The sequence below is a fragment of the Limulus polyphemus genome, unplaced genomic scaffold (assembly GCF_000517525.1).
Source record: "Limulus polyphemus unplaced genomic scaffold, Limulus_polyphemus-2.1.2 Scaffold76816, whole genome shotgun sequence".
NCBI classification, from domain to species: domain Eukaryota; kingdom Metazoa; phylum Arthropoda; class Merostomata; order Xiphosura; family Limulidae; genus Limulus; species Limulus polyphemus.
The window spans coordinates 1-7,088 of record NW_013742412.1 but is presented as its reverse complement, the minus strand read 5'-3'; the positions used below and the strand labels follow the sequence as shown (position 1 = coordinate 7,088).

At 31.3% G+C, this 7,088-nt stretch overlaps 1 long non-coding RNA gene across 1 annotated transcript; it reads left to right on the top strand.

Moving 5' to 3' along the window:
* Nucleotides 1–1,054: 1,054 nt before the first annotated feature.
* Nucleotides 1,055–5,989, top strand: LOC111084450. Its single transcript, XR_002609563.1, has 3 exons — nucleotides 1,055–1,133; nucleotides 3,977–4,142; nucleotides 5,980–5,989. It is a non-coding gene; the product is annotated as an uncharacterized LOC111084450 (long non-coding RNA).
* Nucleotides 5,990–7,088: the final 1,099 nt, after the last annotated feature.

Genomic DNA, 7,088 nt, shown 5'->3' with positions numbered 1-7,088 from the left:
AACCAACTCTGGTTTAACCAGCTTCAAAATGGCCACTAATCCATCTCCTAGCTTACACAAAATTTTCAACTATAAACTAATCCCAAGTGTCCCAGCTGTTACAACTAGTACTCCTACTCTATAGTTTTAAAGGCTCTAACAGGGAATTATTTACTCTTTACTGCCTAACATGGAAAATAACGTTAAACCATAAAATGGATTTCTTCATTATTATAGTTCTCTTTTGTTAGAACATAATAACTATATAATTACAAATAGTGTAAGAAAATATACATAATAAATGGTGTGGAACTTTTATATGACGAGATTTAATATACAGTCTCTTCAAGCAGTTTTTTCATCCGCACTAAACGTTTCTATTTACAAAATAATAATAGCAAAAGTCTTTCCTAATTGTGGCATTTCGTATACTAAAAATACTCGAATTGGTTTTATAAGATATTAAATATTTCTTTTCATCATAAATTGCCCGAACAAGAACGTAAATGACTCAAGGCAGAATAATGAAAGTATGTTCAAAATACAAATTTCAAAGTATGCTGTAATGTAATCCTTATATTTTCATCTCCTAGTATGCTCTGCCATATGTATGATTAAAAATAATATACGGTAAAAAAGTGATTATTAACTAAATTGTAACAAGTACACCAAAGAAGGGTAGATATTGTCTCGAACTGTTCAAGGCCTCAAGCCCATAATATAAGTTTTTTAAAAATCCCCAGATTCGAATATGAGCACACTCATAAGAATGAAATGTATTACATATAATCAACGTAATCAAAAAATAATTGATTAGAAGGAGGAGGTAAATACTACGTATGCGTAATATATTTCGAAATGCATCATTATTTACAAGTGTACACTTTTCTACTTTCGGCGTGTCTTTCCTTGTGTTGGAAAATCTAATGTGAGAGTTTTATGAAAAACGTGAAAGTAATAACGTATTAACAATCACAATACTTTAACATTTTTAGCCATGGTATAAGATTATTATATATATATATATATATAAAACTATAGCTATTGTAGCGCCCTCTTGTGGTTTCTTTCTTTTATACTTTGGTTACGTTTATCACAAGTTTTATACTTAGCAAAAATAATGGAAGATGATTATTCTATAGAAACACTTTTGGGTTTGTATTTTATTTTTCATTATAATACTAATCGTTTAATTGCCAGTGAAAATAGTGGAGAACATTTTAGGATTAGTAAGATTAATAACTGAAAACAACTTAAACTTAAGTGAGGATACCCAAAAATTAACTGGTGACATTTAATATTAAAATTATAGTACTGTGACAGTGGCAATGGTATTGGTAGATACTTACTAACTGTCACAGTTTAATGGCTTCTCACGTTTTAATTCTTTTATTTCGGTTCTATCTGATTGGAGTGCTTGTATCCCGTGCAGTTTTAGAAAATTGAACATATGACTGATTTCATGGTCTTTCATTTTCAAGTATTTGCATTCAAAGTTCTACCTCTAAGTTCTAGTTTAGTCTAGCATTTAAACCCATGAGTCTTACTTTTAATGGCTTTATTTAGCATTTTAAGTTATCTAAATGTTTATAGCCCATTTTAATCCAAATGGGCAATAATCTTATAACATATATTTTTCAAGATAAAATAAGTTGAGACCTTAACCTATCCCTGTTATGGTTAGATAACCCTTCCATGCCTGGTATCATCCTAGTGTCCCTCTTCTGAACCCTTTCTGATAAATCAATATCCTTTCAAAGATAATGAAACCAAAACTGTATAAAGTATTCAAAATGAGGTGTAACTAGTGATTTTTATAGAGAAACACCCTTATTGAAGATTCATGCTGCCTTCATAGTTGCACCAAATTCATGAAAATTAACAAAAAAGGTTGGGAGATTATAATCTATTGTTTTTTTTTTGTAATTTTGTTTATAGATGCAACATTATTATTAACCAATTAAGAAGGAAATGCAAATACAACATAAAACTTAGAAAGGTAACCTATGTATTTTATTCATGTACTGTAAGTATAATCGCAAATTGAATTGATAAGTTTTCAAAGCCCCCTCCCCTTTCTTTTTATTTACATCTGTTTATTTTTATGAAGGCTTGTAATTTAAAGATTGTGTCAGGCATTAAATGATGAGTTTGATGGGTATGTGTGTGTGGTATATTTATTTACGGAAGGCATAACTGCAGTCAATGTTTTAGTTTGTTTAAATCCTGAGGCTAAGGATTATTGTGGTGGCTGTTATTAGAATAGCTTCTGACCAGTTTTCCTTGGCATTGGCTGTGTAAAATCTGCTGGTTGACCCTGCATCTGACATACTCTATGGGTATTTTTATCACAGCAACATTACTTTTTAAATGACATTTGTCTGTACGGTGGCAACCTCGTCGTTCACATTTTTCTATATTTAGATACCTTGAGCTTTTACATTCTCTTGAACAATTTAAAACTTGGTATCAGTGATTTCAATTGAAAAACTCAAACTTCCTCTGTGTCCTTATCAAGACTCCTTGTCAGAGCTTCAGCACATTGGCTGTCCAAAATATCTTATGCATATTTACTGTAATATTTTTCTTTAAACTTTTGATAATTATGCTTGGTTCTGATTTTGTAGTGTTTTTCTACAGTTATACACACATTTGTGATTATTTTTATCTAAAGCTCTTAAAATTTAGTTTCCTATTCCAAACCCTCATGCCAGTGATGAAATATCTCCAGAATACTTTAAATTTCCATACGTCTTCTCAGTAAATTTTAATACCATTTATAACAATACATGTTTATTCAGTTATTTTGGAATTATTAGATAACTTATTGATGTAACGAAACAGAACTTATTGGTTTATTAAGAAAATAAAAATGGCCTAGAGTCAGCATATTTATTTCAATATTCAGTATAACAGTTTGCTCAAGTTGTACTTTTTTACAGCTTAAAAATATGGTAATTTTTTTATTGCAGTTCCACTTATTCAAATTTTAAAGTCTGATCTACAAATATGAAGAATTTTATTAAGAGTCATATATACAAAAACTGTAATTTTTTTGTAAAAATGAAAGGTAAAATCTTTATTATTAGTTACAACTCACTAGTTTTGGTTACACAGCTACTACCACTACTGTTGGTGCTAGCCCTGATAATGATAACTGTGTTACTGTCAGCTGTAACTAATAATAATGATTTTACTTTTATCTTTGTTTTTTTTATTCTTACTATTGTAGCACAATGTGCCTGAAAAGAAATTATAAGACGAATTTTATTTACTAAGACATGGTGAAATCTGTATGGTCAAGTTACTGACCACATCATTCTTTAGTTTCTTTAAATTAAATGTTTTTTTTTCAGAATTATCACATTGTAGCTGTTTATTGCTTGCATTGCTAAGTATTCTAAGAAGTTTCACAAGATATTTGTTGATTAAACTTTAAATCTTAACCAGATGTAAACCACATCTGCCCACTTCTTTCAAGTTGTATGTTTGTGTAAGTCAATTTAAGAAGTGACTATAGGCACTTCATTTGTTGTTTATAAAAAATCGTCCAAAACTTAACACACACAAATATAACAACTGTGAAGGAGGATAATTCATAATTGGACATAAATATTCATCTGTTTTTGTAAGTAATGCTCTTGTTCTCTACGTTAAATACTTTTCATTTAATTGCAAACTTTTGTCCCTCTTACTGGAACCTTCTTTGGGCAACAATGCACTGAAAAATATTTAACATAGAGAATAAGCCATGTATATTTCTTTATTTATGTTACGAGTTTTAAAAACAAGTACTGCTCTTATTATTCTAAATAATTAGAAATGATTAACCTGCAAATACAAATGTTTTTCTTTTGTCCCTCTTACTGGAACCTTCTTTGGGCAACAATGCACTGAAAAGTATTTAACATAGAGAATAAGCCATGTATATATAGCTTACACCAATAATTTGGTTATTAATTTTTCTTTATGCTTGTTTTTGATAATACTATTTTAGCTAAAGCCACCAATCCTTTGAACTCTCAACCTAATGAGGAATCTGTAAAAGAATTTTGTGACCAAGTTAACAAGGAGGAAGATGGACATCAGACAGCATTGCGGTTTCTTGTTCACAAAATACAGTCGCCCCAGGAAAGAGAAGCTCTGCTTTCACTTACGGTAGAGTTACTTTTCACAGATTTTAACTATTTACATAATCTATTGTGTACTTATACTTTTATATAAAGTAGAAAGTTCTTTTAACATATATGATAAATAAACTGATTCATTAGTATAATTAATAATAAGCTGAGAAAGTCATTTAACTCGTTAGTTTCTGAATAGAAAAAAATCTAAGTTAAATGAAAAGAAAATAATTAAATTTTTATATCTGTGAATTTTCTTCATCTTGGAAATGTTCAGCTTGATATTATCCATTTCTTTAAGTAAGAAATTATATGTTTCATTTCTTTGTAACTGGACAAAAAGTTGGCTTGTTTCTTGTTAATTGGCAGTATTTACATAAGGCAAGATTGTTCTTCAGGAACCTGTCTAAAGCCTATTAATAATTAATTATTCATGTAAATAATACATATAGTAACTATACATTATATTCTCTGTCCATATATGGCTTTAAAATTGTAGACATGTTAGTGTTAAAGCAGAAACAAATATCTGAAAAAGAATACTTTTTAATGAATTTAAAATAGAAATTTGGTTTGTTGAGGATTTTAAAATTTTCACTTGAACAATGGATGATGGTCAGGCAGATTATCTTAAATACCTAGATGATGTAGAAACACAGCCCCAATGTCAGATATGAGACCACCTGTAAGTCAGCTCAAACCATCTGTAATCTGCCTGTATTGACTAAATACGAAGTAATAGTGGTTTGAAGTATGTCCTTGGCAGTATGATCAAACCTCACATAATTCCCTGAACCTTTGGAAGAGGTCAGATTGTGAAATATTTATGTTGAAAAGACAAAAACACTCCATTGTTGGCAGGAGCTCAGCACAAAGTATCGTAATTTGGCAAAACTTGCTAAATTCTAATTTGGCATTCCAGGAACTGTCAGAAAGGATATTATCCAATATAAAAATATTGTAACAACTAGTTTAGACCCAGTAAAATCCAATCAACTGATTTTTTATGTTCATGCTTCAAGATACAGATACTGATGAACTTACAGTGGGTAACTTAGATGTTAAACAGGAACTGTAGGAGTCCACAAATATTGATGCCATTGATACTTTATCACCATTTCCAGCCATCTTGGACACTGAGTAGGGCCAGACTAACAACAAAATGTTATTACAGTTGAAACTCTTAGAGAAATGATTGTCATATGTATCTGCTATCTGAGGACCTGATTGAGGTGTTTTTTGTTTCGTTTCTGGCAGTTATTTAGATTTAAACTTAATTATTGTTGGGGAAATATTTAATAAGCAAGGGTGCTCGAAGATAAGCAATCCTCCTTCACCCTGCTTGAGGCATAAGGTTAAAGTTCAATTAGTGGTCAACAATTTAATGAGCCATATGGGTGAAGAAGTAGGAAAATAAAAAATAATAAGTAACTAAGGAAAAAATATATATATGTATACCCGCATATATATGTATGATGAGGAGGAGGCAAGTAGGCGGGAGTGAAGGCAAGTCCAAGGCGTAGCAGAGGCCGGTTGATCTTGTAGAAGGAGCAAATCTGTAGCTGTTGTTGACAAATTATCAAAACAAAATGAAGCAAACAGGCCTTTACAGAGCCTGGCGGGGATCGGTGGATCCAAGTGCCATGGCTGGGATCTATAGATCCAATGCCTAAGAGTTTAATGTGGGGGGGGAGGGAGGAATGGGAGTACCCAAGTGTTTAAGAATGCTAAGAGAATTTGTAGTGTTGATGCATCATCTTTTTTTGTACTTAATGGTGAGAATAGTAGGATGAGGGGACACAAATAAATTCTGGCAGGATAGGAATCATCTTCAGCTAAGACAGGGTAGTTGTCTTATAGGACAGGTTGCCTTCAGATGTGGTAGATACATTTGATTTAAGGGAGTTTAAGGAAAGACTTGATAAATATTTGAATGATAAGGGCTGGCTTTGAGTGTTTTATTATTATTTTCGAGTTTAGTTTATTGGAACAGACAGCCTAGATGGACCAACATGTCCATTGCTATCCTTAATTGTATGTACTTATGTTTTTTTATTTTGTGATTTATGCATGTAATTATTTACTTTTGAGGAGGTGTCTCTGCTGTTATATTAAATGTTTTTTTTGTTATCACTATGATTTGTTACAGTCATGATGGTCTGTACAGTGATTGAAATTGGATAATTTTCTCCCAGAGTTCACTACTCTTCCCCAACACTTTGAGGTGTAAAACAACTTAGATCACTTGTGTGATATAATAAATATCAGAACTTTTCATTGTAAATAAACAGGCTAACAATGCTAGATATATTATAGACAGCCTAGATGGACCAACATGTTCATTGTTATCTTAATAAAGAGGCTAACAATGCTAGATATATTATAGACAGCCTAGATGGACCAACATGTTCGTTGTTATCTTAATAAAGAGGCTAACAATGACTAGATATATTACAGACAGCCTAGATGGACCAACATGTTCATTGTTATCTTAATAAAGAGGCTAACAATGCTAGATATACTATAGACAGCCTAGATGGACCAACATGTTCATTGTTATCTTAATAAAGAGGCTAACAATGCTAGATATATTATAGACAGCCTAGATGGACCAACATGTTCGTTATCTTAATAAAGAGGCTAACAATGCTAAATATAATTACAGGCTAACAATGCTAGATATAATTACAGGCTAACAATGCTAGATATAATTACAGGCTAACAATGCTAGATGTAATTACAGGCTAACAATGCAAGATATAATTACAGGCTAACTATGCTAGATGTAATTACAGGCTAACAATGCTAGACATGATTACAGGCTAACAATGCTAGATATAATTACAGGCTAACAATACTAGATATAATTACAGGCTAACAATGCTAGATATAATTACAGGCTAACAATGCTAGATATAATTGGTAAGTGCTTCCAATGAAAATGAACTGAAGAGGCAAGTTGAAAAGAAATTATTAATTATAGCT